This window comes from Hipposideros armiger, unplaced genomic scaffold, assembly GCF_001890085.2.
Source record: "Hipposideros armiger isolate ML-2016 unplaced genomic scaffold, ASM189008v1 scaffold_58, whole genome shotgun sequence".
Taxonomy (NCBI): Eukaryota; Metazoa; Chordata; class Mammalia; order Chiroptera; family Hipposideridae; genus Hipposideros; species Hipposideros armiger.
The window spans coordinates 2,092,682-2,105,968 of NW_017731408.1; the positions used below are offsets into that span (position 1 = coordinate 2,092,682).

The following is a 13,287-nucleotide window of genomic DNA, read 5'->3' on the forward strand; positions in this document are numbered from 1 at the left end:
ATCCGGAGTCGACTGTGTGTTGAGAGAGCTTTGCTAAGCTCTGCCGAGGTCTGTAAAACAAATGTAAAGTGCAGGGTCTACTGAAAGTAGTCTGGAGTGTAAGGTAGGAGCAAGGAGCCCTAGAGATGGTGCCTTGCTGGCAGCAGGAAGGACTGTGGTGTGTGGCACAGGGCCTGCGCGCTCTGGAGCTCTAGGGAGGAGAGCTGGACTCAAAACCTCTCGGAAGAAGAAGCAAAGGCAAGGCAAATGAGGCATGTCCTGTGGAGAGCTACTTTCTGCACAGTGACTCCCGGCTCCCAGGGGTCTCGGCCCTTTAGAAAATACGCCTTGATTCTCCAACTACTGTAGTTAGGTACAGGATTGTTAAAATATGTAAATAATTATTGCTCACCTGATAATGAAAGGAATGCCTTTTTTATGGGGCAGAAGATTTGGAAAACACACATAGACACACAGAGAAAAAGAAATCGCCTATATTCTGGACGCCTGGAAGTAATCACTATTAACATTGTGGAATATGTCTTGCTCCTTTTTTTCTGTGTAAATGATTTTATATTTACTTTGGATTCTCAGACCAGAGCGTGTACAGATTCCATAAAGGACAAATATGGGTTGGATTCACACAAGAACACACTATGTAGGTTATTGTGATGATAATTTTGACCTTGACTACCTTTTATTTTGCAGTTATTTTGAAATTTTTTTGTAAACCTTGAAAAAGGCCCATTTGTTTTCATTAAGAGTATTTGAAAGCAAACAACCTTAAATTCAAGAGAATGTTTTCAATAGATAGACTTATGGAAAGGATAGAAGGAGATGGAGCTTTTATAAATTAAAGAGAATTATGGTTGTTTAATTTTTCATCAATAAATCTCTGTAATAGGTAAATACCTTTATAATCTCTGTTTAATTTTCTTGTACTTCTTACACAGTTTTTTCCCCCCAGACATGATTCATGTTATTATGGAGATGTGTGTGTGTTTCTTAATTATTAGTTATATATTTTTATCATTAATGGAAAATCTGTGTGGGCTTAGTAAGAAAAGAAAAACATTAAATGTTAGCAAACTTACTTTTTGATATGTGTAAAGCTGCAGGTGAATTTAAGACCTCGACCTCTGACAGATACATTTGGAAGAAGAAATTGCCTAGGCAGTGGCCTTTTACACGCAGGGAAGAGCCTGGCTTTAGAAGCATGTTTTCTGATCTTCTGTTACATTTGCCCTGTCTATTTTGTACCAGACCAGGAACGCTAACAGTGCGACTCTGGGTTTTGGAAGAATTCTCATGAATTCTCCCAGTTTTGAAAATTGTTACTGACCATAAAACTACAAAGTAGAGTACGTGCCTTTTGACTGATTCAGAGGTCTTGACCTTTTTGGAAATTGGTGGCTCCTTGCTATAGTTTTTAAAAAGGCATTGTTTTTAGTCTACTGTCTAGCTGCCCTAGTTCTATAGTGTCCTAGGTTTTAAAAAACATCCTGTGTATCCCTGAGACATTTTTTTTGGGGGGGAAGGGGGCAAGGGATGTCACAAACTTGGGGTCCAGATAGTTTGATGAGAATATTGGACTCTAAGGCGGAGTGATGAGAACTGTGACCTCTTTGGAGAATGCTTTACCTCTCCAGAGGCAATGAAAAAAAAAATATTGTGACAGCCAAACAAAGTCCAAATTTGGCTGAGCCAATCACTCCATGCCTGTTTATGCCAGTTATTCCTGCAGTGTAAACAGTAGCAGAGTGGTGGTATAACGATAGCAAAAATAGCTAACATTTTTTGAGAGCTTACTCTGTGCCAAGCACATGCGATGTCTCATTCTATCTTCAAAATAAAGACAAATATTCTTCTTATCCCATCTTAGAGGTAAAACTAAGGATTAGTTCGCCTATGTCAGAGATGGTAAGTAGCAGCGTCAAAGCCAGGTTTGCCTGACTCTGGATCTTGAGCTCTGGGATGTTTTGGTTCTGGGCCACGGAATTTTGAATTGCATTGGGTAGGAGGAAAATTCAGTCAGTGGTTAAGCTGCTACTCAGTGTTGGCACCAGCCGGTTTTGTGGACTTGGAGGAAGCAGCCAGGCATGGGAGAAAGGGTAGTGTTCTTGGTCCTAAGAGGAAGAGGAAACAGCAGGATCAGGTCTGCTGCGGGGTGGACAGACTCTAGAAGAATCTTCACCAGGTACCTAGAGAGGTGATTAAAGAAAGACATAGTTCCTGTGAGGTGCAGAAGATGTACTAGGGTTGGCGTGTGGGGCGTGTGTGCAGCATATAGGAGTGGAAAATCAGACGAAATGGAAGTTGAGTAGGAGCTTATGATGTGGATGTTGGCAGATGTGCGTAAGGTCTGCCGGGATATTATATACCGTTGGCTTAACTGTATGAGGGAATATCTAGAGCTGTGGAATAAAGAACTCAAATGTATGGGGTTTGAGATTTAATCTAGGGCTTCCTGTTACAATACACTTTAAAACTAAATGAGCTTTTCGCCTGGATGGAGGGGACTGACTTCTCTCCACTGTCTTTTGTCCTGTTATCTCCGCAGGCTCCCACTTACACACCTCAGAGTGGTTTTTTCTGGGGCACAGTGGATCTCTATCAGGATCACTGGCATTTCCTGTGATATTTAGTAGAAAGAAAGTCATAAAGAAAGTATCCTGACAAACCCTTTGGTTGTTGAATTAACCAGCACAACCAAAATATTCGGCTGTTAACACAGCACCTTTGAACAAACAAGTCACTGACTTGTTGCACATTGTAGCTCTCAAAGCCTCTCTGTCTAATTGACTTTAACTCAAGGAAATGAAAAGTAAAGCCAGGCTGTTCCTAGCTGGCAACACGTGAATATGAACCTTAGGAAACACAGCAGCCTCTGTGAGAGGCCTGTCTCCAAAAACCTCACAGAGCCCTAAAAAGAATTTAAAAAAAAAAAAAAAATATATATATATATATATGAAAAAATTAAAGGGGTATAGCTTGACTTTTCCCCTGAAACGTGTGACTATGCAAAAATATGAGCCGGTAAGATTGAGGTTGCTTTCTGCAGCCTGAAGACTTTTAAATAGATGCTGAAGGAGGGGGAAGCAAACCAAGTTGCAAGAAACTTTATACGGCCAGAAGCAAGGGGGGTAGGGGTAGAACCAAAAATAGGGCAGGAGCTGGGTCTAGGAAAGCCCTTCTGTTCAATTGTTTCTTTGGCTTAAACTGATCACTTTCCTAGAAGCAACAAGAAAAACTGGTCTAGTTTGTTTTCAGAGTTGGAAGAAAATACTGACGTAAGCAACTCCTGGCTTTGCAGCATTTCTATATGGAATATCATTTAAGAAGGTGTCTAGATCTCAAGTGATTTATGTTTGTTTAGTAAACAGGATTACCCTCAGCTTCCTGTTATGAAGGAGCACATGGTTTGGGGTTTAGTTGCTGCTTTTCGGCCTTTTTTAATTGCTTGTTCAGGGTAGTAATAATACTGCATTAATCTTTTTTATTTATCGACAGTGTTGGTTTAGTGACAGTGGTTTCTGAAGAAAGAACAGGGTTGAAGCTAGAATGGCTTAAAGTATGAATATTCTGTTGTAGAGTGACCCACATTCCTTAAGGTTGGTAGTAGTGGTGTGGAGGGTGGATATGAGGTGGGGGGGGTAGTGAGGAATGGCTGTCGCATAAACTTGAAATTCAGCTTTTTTCATTTTTCATTTTTCAGGACAGATGCTCTTAATTTTATGGACAAATAAAGGGAAATTCAGTTCAGCTATTTTGAATGCCTATGATTTCTCATGTTAATATGGGAAACATTTCTTACTCCCCCTAATATGGGAAAACATTTCTTACTGAAATCATGGGTATCTAGTGAGAAATGACATTTCTTTTTGATGTTTGAAGATACGTTATTATGAAAATGTGAATACTGACACACTGGTTTTCCAAATTGGATACAATGTTAATGTTTTAAATTTAAATTAGTTTTTATAGGTCCCCTGTTAAATTCTTATTATTAGGTTTAAATATTTGTGTGAGAGAGGTAAGCATTTTAGCAAAGAAATGATAAGTTTGTTCTGCACAACAACAAAAAATACTAGTGAAATGTTTCAGAACATAAAATTTAAGAAAAGCATATATTATGTACCTCATATTTGCTACAGATAGAAATAGTTACATGTACTTAGTATTCTGTAACGTTCCCCAACACCTCTTCCTAAATCTTGACTTGAAGGTCTCTCTAACCTGGTATCTTAATATTTTGAGTTTCAAGTCTTACAGTGCAAACCAAGCAAAAGATAAAATGTATAGAGGTCATTCTGTTTTTCAGATTCTATCAGCTATTTTGAATCTAATTCTTAAACTGTTCATGATAACTTGGCAGCAAGCCATGCACTTGTCATTTCATCTTATTAGAATTAAGTCTAGACCTGTCAAGAACAGGTTTACTAGTCTTTTTTAATTGCCTGCTTAAAAATTTTGATTTCCAAAATCAGCTAAAGAATTTAGTGGTGATTAAGTGTGGACTGAGGTCAAGTAAAAATTCTGAGCGGATCAGGGATTCTCTGAAGGAGGGAAATGCAGAGACGATGGATTTTAAGGCTGTTGCAGAGGAGTGGAGGGCTGCTGAAGTGTTTGCATTCAGAAGAATGGAACAGGGTTTCAATTCTGTAGTCGTAGTTGTATGGCGCTTATTTGACGGGTAAAAGTAGTTTTATTTTGTGCATTTTTGCACTTAAACGTGCCACCTATTCTTCTAGGATATGGGAGTGTAAGTACTAGACCGTTGGAAGGTTTGGAAAACCAGGTGACGATGAGGTAGAATCTGGAGCAGACAAGAGAGAGAGGGATGGTTGAGTGAGCTAAAAACAGTGATAACATGAAGCATGAAGGAGGGGAAACCATGAAGCCTGTTCAGGGGTGACACCAGTAAAACCTGCAGTACGACAGAGAGAGGGGAAAACAAGGGGAGGTGAAGAGACATTTAGGAAGAGGCAGGAAGAGAGCTCTGTGTTTCCTGTGAAAGCATTCGTGTTGACTAGAATAATGTATACCTGTACCTCTGGGCCTAGGAGAGGCCAGGTTTCCCAGCAAATGGCCAGGCTTACTTCGGTGATGTGCCCAGCAGGCTGAGGTGTGGCCTCATGACTGGGAGGGAATAGATATAAAAAAAAATGGGGGGGGGATCTGTTAGCCTCCAGGGATATGTTTGGAGCCACAGCCGTGTTGTGTGACCTTGAAGCAGGCGGAAGACCACAGGAGTTGGGACTGTAACTGATGGGGTGATCAGAATAGCCTACCAGGCCCATCGCTTTTTCTCAAATCTTCCCCTACCTGAAGGACTTTGGGAATGAGGTTTACTTTGTAATGTATGAGGGTAGGACTGACCATGAAGAACTTTGGATCTGTGTCCTTAAACTCCCTCTCGTTTCCTCTAGTCCCCTTCCAGGGGAGCACCATGGGTTCACATTGTTCTCTTGACAGGGCTCAATTTGATGGGAATGGATTTCATATCCTGGATCTTTCTTGATTTTCTTCCTACCTATCGAAACTTACCTGATCACTCTCTGGTGTCCCTAATCTCTCCAGATAATGGGAGCTAATTTGGTAGCAATATTCTCTCGCATGGAATTTATATGTATAACTGCTTCTTTGTTATATGTGTGCATTCAAAACAAGGATTCACAGTATGTTGACTCAAAGAAATAGTGGCATCTTGAACATGTCTTTGGGTAAATATTAAGATTTTGATATTACAGTGGAGCCACTATATGCATATCTTACTCATGGGAATTAAGCTCATGCACTTAGCCAAAAGAAAAAAAAGGACAACAAATAATTGAAATATGATGAGCCTACCCTTAAAAGTGAACACGAGATGGAAGATACGAGACTGCAGTTTGTAGGGAGATTTTGTTTCAGAGTGTGAGCGTTTGGGCTCAAAACTGCATGGCCCATAAAATGCAAGCCAAATGCTTTATTTGGTGTTTACCTGAAGAGTTAAGAGTCTTTTCCAAAGGGCTAAAAAAGCTGGTTTCCTTGGACGTAGCGAGAGACAGCACAGTATTATATTTTATGAGGAATTGTAGGGAATTGTCAAGGATAGTTTTAGCTGTATGTAGTTGCTGCCTTGAGTTTGACTTTGGACTCTAACCCAATTCCCTGTGCCATTAGGTATGACATTACAGTATTGGTTGGCTGAGGGTAGGTAGTTCTTTCAGGGTGCCTGTTAGCTCCTGTTTAGATTCGAGACTCATCATTGCCAAAGGAGCTCAGAAAACATTTTTGTTGATTGAAATAATGCATACTTAACATATCAGCCTCGTACCCTCTACAGCCTCCATGGTCCCTAGAACAGATAGGAGTGGAAACATTCTGGCAGCTTTGGTTTGGGAGAGATGGGTCTTGCAGAGTGGCAGGTCATCTGCTGGAACTGGATTGCAAGATCCTGACTTATTGCGACCATCTTTTCCTCCTGCCTCTAGGAGCTGCCCTAGCCAAAGAAGGTAGCCATGGGGATTGGTTGAAAGGAGGATGATAGTGTGTGTGTGAGATCCTGGTGGCTTTGAAGATGCTCTTGCTATCTTTATTGTTTGTTTTTTAAATACCAAACCCATATCTTCCATTCCATGATAGGGTATCTAGTCATTGCAGACAGTTTTAGCATCCCAAGCATGGATGGCCACTTCCACTTAGAAGTTTCCATTTCCTCACTTACCCCTCAAAGGTGGTTTTGAATCCTGGAAGTATGGGTGACTTATAAGTTAAAGCATAATTAAAGATACATTATTGATCTCCCCCAAAATGCCATTTCCCCCCTCCCTTCCAGCTCTGTTGTCTTTCCAGCGGTGGTCCAGTTATGGACTGCAACAATGATCCTAGCACTTAATGCATAACTTGCCTGGCAGCTTACAAATATGTGTCATAAAGAAAAGTTTTTACCAGTTTAGTAGCATCCTGAGCCTGTGGCATCTTGCTCTGTATCTCATGGTATCACAACGGCACTTACTGAAAAGACCGTGGTTTCTGCAAGGTGTCTGCTCAACACGGCAAGTTTAAAGATAATTACCGCTGGAGCCTCTGTTTTTGTATTCAATTGACAGAGGTTCAGTTGCTGCCCTCAGTGAGTTTGGAAGCTTCTGCGTATGATGCCGAGAACCTCATACTACGCACAAATGTGATCTGACTGCTAACCCCTCACCGTGAAGCTATTTTTAGGGTTTTGTCAGTCTCTTGGGCCGGTCTGATTTTTAAAAATGTTTAATGCATCACTCAACCCTTGACTGTTGTATGTAATGGCATCATGGAAATGGAGGGACTCTTAGAGGTAATCAGATCAGTGTTCTCTAAACTTTCCTTCCCTCAAAGGGACAACGGAACCATTAATAAATATAATTTATACCAATATGTCATCAGAGAAAAGCTGAACTTCCAGTTCTGGGAGGGACTGAAATGGGAGGCCAAACCTGTGTCATTTCTCTTCTCCCTGCCCACCCTAAGCTTTGAGGTGTCTGGATTAACATCTGTGGAGCTCAATTTGGAAACCAAAGCTCTAGAGTAGTGGGCGTTTTCCTAAGTCTTAAGTAAATCCTCCTAGCACCAATTTGCTGTTTATGGCTTCCTGAGAGTAAAACTGTAAAATAGAACCGCTCAAAGTTCTTCCTCTGCATTTCTGTGTGTGGGTCCCCTGCAGATACTCAGCGGTCAGCAAGAAGCTTACTGTGTGCTGTGACTCTTTGGTCTGACCAGCATACACCATTAGGTTCCACAGGTAAGAAGCTGACTTGAGTGACAGAGTGGCACTGGTTTTTTAACTTGAGGATGAGTATGGCATCTGGTTGAGACTATGAATGCGCTTACGAAGTTAGGATGTCCTACATGGGATAGGCTCTAATCTCTACAATCAGTGATTCTCAAAGCGTGGTCCTCTGACCAACAGCAGCAGCAGCAGCAGCCGCCCCTAAAGCTTGTTAGAATGCCAGTTCTTGGTCCTTACCCCAGACCTGCTGAATCAGAAACTCTGAGGGTGGAGCCCAGCAATTGGCATTTAACAAGCCTTCTGGGTAATTCTGCTGCACATTAAAGTTTGAGAACATGGGTGTTGGAGAACACAGTGATGGTGCCAAGGGCTGGCCCCTTCCTCCCCCTCCGCTCCCCCCCAGCATAGCACTCTTCTTGCTCTGCTGTGGAAATGTGATGTTTCCTCAATCTTAGGTGAAATCCTAAGCAACTGTATCTTAAATTCCCTAGCTGTTCCTTCCAGTTAGATTCCAATCCCGTGGTCCCTTTTCTGAGGAAATTCTCAACCAGCCACTGGATGTATATGAATACTCTTATTAGGTGTTAGAGGGAAGCCTGGTTGTTTTATGAAAGGAAATGGTTTTTCTGCCTGACCAATCAGGGCCTCATTTGTCTGAATGCTGCAGAAGTAACCCCAAATCAGACCTTTCAAGCTTCATGTCTCCAGTGAGTGTGTGAGGGGGGGATTTCCTAAATTTGGCATTTATGTAACCATGATCCTCTTATCCATGTATTAACATCACAAACCAGTTTTCTTGACTCTTGTGTCTTTCTGACTAACTTGGCAGTCACTCAGGAGCCTGTAGCTGGGGATTCCTAATGGAAGACCCAAGAACCACCCTTGATATCAGAAAAATAAGCTTTGCTTGTCTGTATGGCTATAATATTTTGTGGGTAGAATGTCCATAGCTTTCATCAGATTCTAGAAAGCATCTATGTGCTGGTCCCCCTCCCCCAAGGAAATCCCGATTTATGGATAATAATTTTTAATACATCTTCACAAGATATGTGGCCATTTGAGATAGAAGAGTTTCCAGGGGGATTGGCAATCGTATTTTAACCTGCCTGGTGGTCTCCAGTGTGACTGCACATTGAGTAGAGTAACGCTGATTCTTTTCACTCATGCAGGCCTGCCTTTCTGTTTCTGGTGATGGGGAGGATGAACGCTTGTTGCATTCCTCCAGTAGTTTCAGTTATAGTTTTTTTTTTAAGAATTCGATCCTGTAAAGTATATAGAGCAGGAGGATATTATTCCTATTTCTAGTTGATGACACTCAGGCTGAGAAAGAAGCGTGAAACAGTGTCCCTCGGCTTGTCCGTCATCTGAAAGCATCGGGCCGCCCCCACTAGTTTATGCTCTGGTTGCTTCCAGGCATACTTGGCTGATGCCTAGAGAACTCCTAAAAGTTTATTCTGGATAAAAGACCAGTTGTTTAACTGACCGAAAATCATAATTCTCTCTAAAGGAAAATGTATCATGTTAAATTTGTGGATTTCTTTTTCGCTATTCCTTATTTTAGCGATTTTTGAACAGAGTTTTATAGTTTTATAACCTCTCCACTTCAGAATCAAGTAATAGCTGGCTCCAGCCCCTCTTTTCTTCTCCACGAAGATCATAGAAAACCCAATCATATTTTTTAGCATGTTGGGTCAGGAGAGGGCAAGTCGTTGGCAGCTGGTAACATCACCTCATTTTCATTAGATTGTTCTTTGGATCTCAAAGACGAGTGCCCTTGTAACTGACATTACACAGCCTTAAAATTGCACATAAAAGTTTGTTGTGGAAGAGGAGCAAATGTAAGACAAATTGAGAAGGTTAAGGGGAAAACCGTGCTAAGAGCTTCTCATAAATGAATTCTCGTCATAAAAGCACAGCGATTTCTCCAAGTGACAAATTAACTTGAGATAGTGCTTTGCATTTTTAAAGGATGTGTGGTAGGGTAATTTCATTTGTGTTCAAGCCAGAGGTCAGTGATTCACTTATTCTACTTGTGCTTTTTGTCTAATAGTGTAGAAACGAAAGCTGTATATGTGGATATTTAATTTACTTGTATTTTGCAAATGCATTGTGTCTAGGTTTCAGTCAGCAATGAGATTGTGTGTGTTCGGGCAGGCAGGCATGTCTGTGCTTGAGGGCTTGGGCACAGAACATTTTCCAAAAGGAGTATTTGTGCTTGGAAAGCTTCTGATATTTTTTTTTTCCAGCTAAGTTTCATTTTATTTGAAGAAGTGATGAATTACAAATGTTTACTTTAAAAAAAATTATTTTACTGATATTTACAGGCGGATAGGGGTTTTTTTATCCCGTATTTTTTTATTGTGAAATAAACATTTTTTTAAATTAGTTTCAGCTGATATTCTTATTCTGACTTGAATCACTCTTCCTTCCGTGGCATCACTGATAAGGATATCCAGATGTCAGTCATTTATTTCAGTTCTCTGGAATTGGTCGGGTAGAAAAGCCATCAGCTAGTAGAATGGTGGTTCTTTCTGTGAACAAGTGACTCCATATTTCTATTAGGAATATGCATATCAATGTCATTTAGACTTTCTTGGGGGACATAGAAAATACCTGTATTAATTTTTAGGGTGGTTGAGCAGTAATGAGAATAGATAAGAGGATTGCTGCCCTGCCTTCTTACAGTCTGTCTCGTGAAACCCAGTGCGTCATGTGAAAGCTCTCTATTCTTTAAGCCATTGATGTTAGTATTAGGAGTTCAGACTAGGTCATTAATAATCATACCTTTGCCCTCTGGATTCTTCTACAGAAGTTTTTGTTTTCTTTCTCTGGCCTGTGGCCACCTTGCATTGTTGTTCCAGGATTTTAATTTGTGGGGCACAGTGGGCATTATGTTAACTAATTGCCTCAAATGCTGGCTGGTATGGAGGTGACCTTTCAAAGCCAGAGCAGGAAGCCAAAGATCACATTTTTACCTGAATGAGACTGTTTTTGTTGCTTCTGTCTCAGGGGACACAATGGGTACCGGTGTGGACATCAGGGGGGTGAGGGCCGGTGGTGCTTGCTGCAGAAGCTCCGGGGCCAGATACCAATCTGTCCCCCTTCTTGGAAGAAGCAGAATAGAATCAAAGACTTGAGTCTAGGAAGGAGCCTGAAGCAAAGCAGGCCTCTGGAAAAACTCCCTGCAGTTTTTCGTTTAACCCCAGGTCACTCCTGGCATCATTCTTTTTTTTTTAAAAAAAACTTTAGTATATTTTTTTCTTCTAAGAAAAAAATAACACCACTCTGAATATATGCTCCCTATGGTGGAACCTAGTATTACAGAATGTTTGCATCTAAATAAAGATGGCAAATCAGTTTTAACAGCGTGCCAATCAGTTGACCCAGAAACCATGCATAACTTGATAGGTGTTTTGAAGCTGTGTATTCCTCTATCTGTGAACAGGTGAGGACTCTGGACATATGTAGGGTTAGGAAATACCTGTGTGATTATAATGCTTATTGTTTATTGTAACACATATTACCCTTATCTTTGAATCCAGTGACTTAGGTTCTCACTGCCTTAATAATTTAAAGAAAACCCTTCCCCTGTCAGTTGACTTTTAATGTGTCTTTCAGGCCATGGTTTTCCTTTTTGGTATCTTTCTAACTGAGATACAATTTATATAACACACATGCCATGAATATTTTTTGTCAAGAGAATTTAAGAAAGATTAATTGACTGAACACTTGATTCAAGTATTTGAATTCAATGGCTGTTAGGCCAGGATGATACAAAGCCAGGTCCTTCACTTCAAGGAGATCACAGCCTCCTATGGGGATAAAAACATAAAGAAATAGTAGCAGTCACATGTACAAGGTGCCCTGTGACTTTAAAGGGTGTTTACTGCCCTTTCCTTTCTGAGCCGGCCTCTGAAAAGAGTGGAATCTTTTCCTCTTGCTCCATTTTTTTATAGCAACTTGTCTTACTTCGCTGTCTTCATATTTTCTGTTAGGGATTTCATATGAAAGTTAAGAATTTTGTCAGCTACTTCATGTTTCTGAACACTTCATCTAAGATTCAGACAGAAATATAAGTGGCGATGCCTGATATTAGCCTGTTTGTTATAATTATAAATCATGGGCTTGATACTGAAGTTGATGTAAAAACAGATATTTTCGAATGTTGGAGTGTAAACCCGGATTGTGCCAAGCTTATTTTTCCTACACGTCTGGCAAGACTGATGGCCAGTAAACTCCAGATCCGTTGGCTCACGTAAGCCAGTCCCGTATTACATATATGCATTTCTGTTCTTAGTGTATGCCTCACCCTCTTCTCCTCCAAAACCCCAAGCCTAGAAGAGTGTACTTCTTCTGCTTTGCTTTGAAATTTCCTGAAACGTTCTATGTCTTCTTCTTTTTGTTGTTAAAAGCTCTTGTGTGTTTGCCAATGATAATAGCAATGCCTTTTCCTTTTATACTGGTAAATGAAGGATTAAGCGGACAGTATTGATAAAGATCTCTAGAATTGGAAAAAGGACTAAATCAAATGAAATAGTATTATGTAAGGTGAATAAGTTATTTTCTTGTATTAAGCTGAGTTTTATTAGGGTGAATTTTTCTCAATGCTAAATTTATTTTTTTTAATTTTAAGACTCCTTTTTAAATAGTTAATGCTAGTTTCCTTTTTTATAGTTAATGCTCTTTAGACTATCTTACTTCCTTACTTTAAGGCATTTCTGAACTGGCACAATTGTCATTTTTTCCATTAATTTTATAAAGTCCCTCTTTTAAGTGTTACTAAAAATTCTTCTTTAATGTCTCGTTTGCGGCTTATGAAATGTAAAAATTCACTTTACTAATCTTATTAAAATCGTGCAACATGCTGGTCAAATCACTTTCATAGCTCAATTTGAAACCTTAACAGGAGTTTTATTTTACCTTTCTCCGTGTGAATTGCTTAAAGGGCAAAGTATCTGGTTACACTTTATAGTTTTACAGAAAGTCCCTTTTCCCCCTTTCACTATCTTGACAGCCGAGAAAGGCAAGGGAACAATCAACAGATGGGTTTAAGCTAGCGGAAATTTGTCCAGTGTGCTGGAATTTGCTTCCTCCCTGGTGTGAAAGCTCGTATGTGTGGCCTACAAAGTGACGCTGTGTCAAAATGTGAAGGACAGGGATTTACTCTGGCCTTCACCAAGGTGAGAATTTGAGATGGCAGAGCTGGGCTCTGGATAGTTAGGTGATTTGGAACTCGACCTGTCTGTCAGGTTTGTTACCTATCATTGAAACAGGAGAGTAAGTGAAAGAGATACTTTCATCACTCATAATATACCTCTAAAATCTTTTTTCTTTTGGTTGATGTATTTTAAGCAGTCGAATACATTTTCCATGAATTTTACTGCCTTCCATTTACCTTTGAGTAGAAGCCAACTCAAGAAATATTTAGAAGGTTCTGAGCAACAATAGAACGAACTGTTAGAAAAGGCCTTTTGTGGCATTCCTCAAGTGTGTGTTGGTGGAAAAAAAAATCACTGTAATTGGATAGTGAAATGTTGGAAAATGATTTTATTTACTAC

At 40.2% G+C, this 13,287-nt stretch overlaps 1 protein-coding gene across 8 annotated transcripts in view; it reads left to right on the forward strand.

The window, feature by feature from the left end:
* FHIP1A (FHF complex subunit HOOK interacting protein 1A) overlaps positions 1-13,287 on the forward strand; it is a 208,684-nt gene that overhangs the window by 31,927 nt on the left and 163,470 nt on the right. Inside the window, exon 1 of one of the 8 annotated variants that reach the window (XM_019641188.1) lies at positions 1,837-1,899. The exons of 6 other annotated variants lie outside the window; for them this stretch is intronic. The gene's annotated coding sequence lies outside the window, so the exon portion shown is untranslated. Of the gene's footprint in view, positions 1-1,836; positions 1,900-2,078; positions 2,177-13,287 lie in introns of those variants that run through there. One more of the 8 variants, XM_019641187.1, reaches the window with a different exon arrangement.